The following is a 3,125-nucleotide window of genomic DNA, read 5'->3' as shown; positions in this document are numbered from 1 at the left end:
TAGAGAGAGAGAGAGAGAGTGAGAGAGAGAGAGAGAGAGAGAGAGAGAGAGAGATTGTGTGATGGGGCGGCGGGGGAGATGCCCGGGTCCAAGTGAGACGGATCTGGATGCAGGTGTTTGACTCACTGACGCTATGAGGTTGTTCCTTCCAGTGTGTCTGTCCCTCTCCTTACAACGGTTCTTCCTCGGTTTTATCCTGAGTTTGTAATGCTGTGAGTCCTGGGAAAAGCCTGGCTAGGAAAAAGGAAGCTCGGAGGGAGCTGAAATAATTAAGTGAACTGGTTTTCTGGAGGTAGGGGTGGAGGGTTGTCTCCTTAATTCCTTCCTAGAGAAGGGGGATCCCGGGGCACTCTCTCTGTGGTCCCCTGGAGCGTGCAGGGCAGGAGTTGGAAGGAGATGGAGATGGAAGCTTGACTGGTGGTGGAATTTAGGACCTGGCTGTCTCTGACTTGGTATCATTTGGGGAATGGTTCCAGGTGGTAAGAGAAAGGGGAAGAGTCTTTCTATTATGTGCACTTTCCTGGCCCCCCTTCCCCTCAGAAAGAAAGAGGCATTGCAGCCATTTAGAGGCCTTGGGCTACTCCCCAGCTCCAGAATCACTGGCCTAGTAGAGCCTCTGCGTTCTCCCCTCCCTTCCCTTGAACTTTTACCCCCTTCTTCTGGGGTCAGGAAAGGCTCTTGTGCTAAACACATTTGGCCACATGATGGGACAAGTGTCCCTGGGGGTGGCCAGCCCTGAGAGATTCACAAAGCAGCCCTGCTGAGGGGAGCCTGAGATGGGGATGAGGCAGACTTAAGTTGGTCTGGGTCAGAGGCAACCGTTCAAAGCAAGGTGGAGACAGACCAATAGAAGAAACAGAACAAGGGTTCAGAAAGGTGAGGGCAGGTTGGGATGAAAGGCTGGAGAGGAAAGGGAGAAAAGCACCACAGAAGAAGGCTTTTGGGCCCTTCTAGGGGCACCAGCCAGAAGATCCAGACAAAATCAAGTCAGTGGGGCAAGGGGAACAAGCTTAAAATATCCCAGGAAAGTCACTGAAAGAGGGTAAAATACATTTAAGAAGAAAGAAAAACACTCTGTTTCCCTTAGCTTCAGGGTGAGATTATTGATTACCTGTTTTTTTGTTTTTTGTTTTTTTTCTATTTCACACGAAATGCCCCTACCACTGCTCTTGGCTCCCTGCTGGGTTTAGGTTGGAGGGGGCACCTTCCGCAGAGTTAGCCTCTTCTTTTGGCTGCCTTGAGTTCATCCCTCCCACACTATTTAAATGTGAATCATCTCTAATTTCAGGGTTTGGCTGTTCCATGCCTCCCCCACCCCTGGCCTCCCTGTGCCTTCCAACTCTACCCTCACTGAGTCTTGACATCCTTAATTTGCCTCTACTTCTCAGTTATCATATTCCAGGGCATCTTAGCCCCTGAACCTGTACCATCTGCTCCCTGAGGTCAGCCAGGCATCTGGGGAGGGATCCCTGAGTCAAAGGTTCTCTTCCAGATACTGTGGGGTCTGCCAAGAAAAGCCCTCTGGGAAAAGAAGGGCAATATGTAGCCCTCTTGAGGTGGCTAACAGCTTTGTTATGAAATGGAATCATATCACTGGAGGTTCAGCCCTTCCTGTTTATAGAAACGAAGCCCCAGAGAGGCAGTATGCACACAGCACATTCATGATAGAACACGACTAGATCCCAATTCTCCCAAGCCATGGGCCAGTGCTGCTTGCACTCCCCTAAGCTGCCTGTCTGGGTTTATTGTTGGGGGGCTTTTGTTTTATTTTTGTTTTGAGGGAGGTGATGCTTTGTCTGTGTCTTCTGCCCGCTCCACCTGGAGAGGCTGCTCTGCCTGGTAGCAGTCAACAGGTTCGTTATCAGGGCCATCTCAGCTGTCAGGTGGCTGGGGCTTCTCTCCGGCTCTGAAAGTGAGCCTGATTCCTGGGATCCCACTGATCACTCACTGGCACCCTCTGCTCCCAGCTTCTGCTCCCCCCTCCTTCCATCACTGCTGCCAGAGGTGCGGCTGGACAAGCTGCCTCTTAGCCCAGCCAAGTAGAGAAGCTAACAATGGCGGCTGGAGAGGGGAGGAGGAGAGAGGAGCAGACAAGAAGGAGATGGATTCAGACTCGTTCTTCACAGAGAAACCATGCGAGGAAAGGTGAGAGATTTTGGTCCAACCCAATCAATGAATTCTCTCTTGAGAGGGTGGCAGAGGGAGGGAGACAGGGAAGGACAGAATAAAAATGAGGCAGAGAGCCAGGAAAAAGCCACATTTGTTTTCTTCCTCCCTCCCTTTCTTTCTCCCCCACCCCCATTTTATTCCCTCCCTCTTTTCTCTTCCCCTCCCCTCTCCTCTTGTTTCTCCTTTTTAATGCAGTCTGAGCAATTTCTAATCAACATTTCAGGTTTTTTCCCCCAGGCTCTAGCAGCTCCTTCCTTTATTGCTAAAATTTCTTATTTCTTTCTGCCATATATTTAGCTTCATGATTTCTTATTGTCATTGTGATGCTGCTTCCTGTAATATATTGGTTTTGTTGTTGTTGTTGTTGTTGTTTTGAACAAAACAAAACACTTGCCAGCTGCTATTTTAGCAACAGGTGCCATCTAGCAATAAGACTTGAAGGAGGGTTTGCTCTATCCTTGTTTCTGAATATGGGTGGCATTTCATCCTTTTCTGGCAGCAGAGGCTGTGACAAATGTTGGGGCTGTGTTGACACTTGGGGAATGTGCTCCGGAGCAAGTAACGTGTTTTTCTGAGGACTCTTGGGTATCTCTGTGATGAAGATCACTGGCTGTATTAGCGTTTCTTTTGGTACCCTTTCAGTTTCATTAATTTATTTATTCATCCATTCTACATGTATGCATTCAACTCCTATGATTGCTAAGTATTGTGATAAGTGTGAGAATAAAGCACTAAAAGACATAGTTCTTGCCCTCAGAGTTGTCAGTCTAGTCACTCCAACAAGTTTTCAGGTAATTTTGATATGGCAGTTAAAGGATTTGTGGTGAGCACTACACCCCTTCTGTAAGAGCATGGAGGAGATTCATTCAACCTAAACCAGGTGTAGGGTGCAGCAGCTCTGAAGCAGGTGCCCAGAAGAGGTGATAGGTAAGTTCAGATGTGTATTCATGCATAGT

Source organism: Carlito syrichta, unplaced genomic scaffold (genome assembly GCF_000164805.1).
Source record: "Carlito syrichta isolate Samal-C Ts95f unplaced genomic scaffold, Tarsius_syrichta-2.0.1 Scaffold173424, whole genome shotgun sequence".
Lineage (NCBI taxonomy): Eukaryota > Metazoa > Chordata > Mammalia > Primates > Tarsiidae > Carlito > Carlito syrichta.
The sequence above is the reverse complement of the archived record's forward strand: the minus strand, read 5'-3'. Positions refer to the sequence as shown.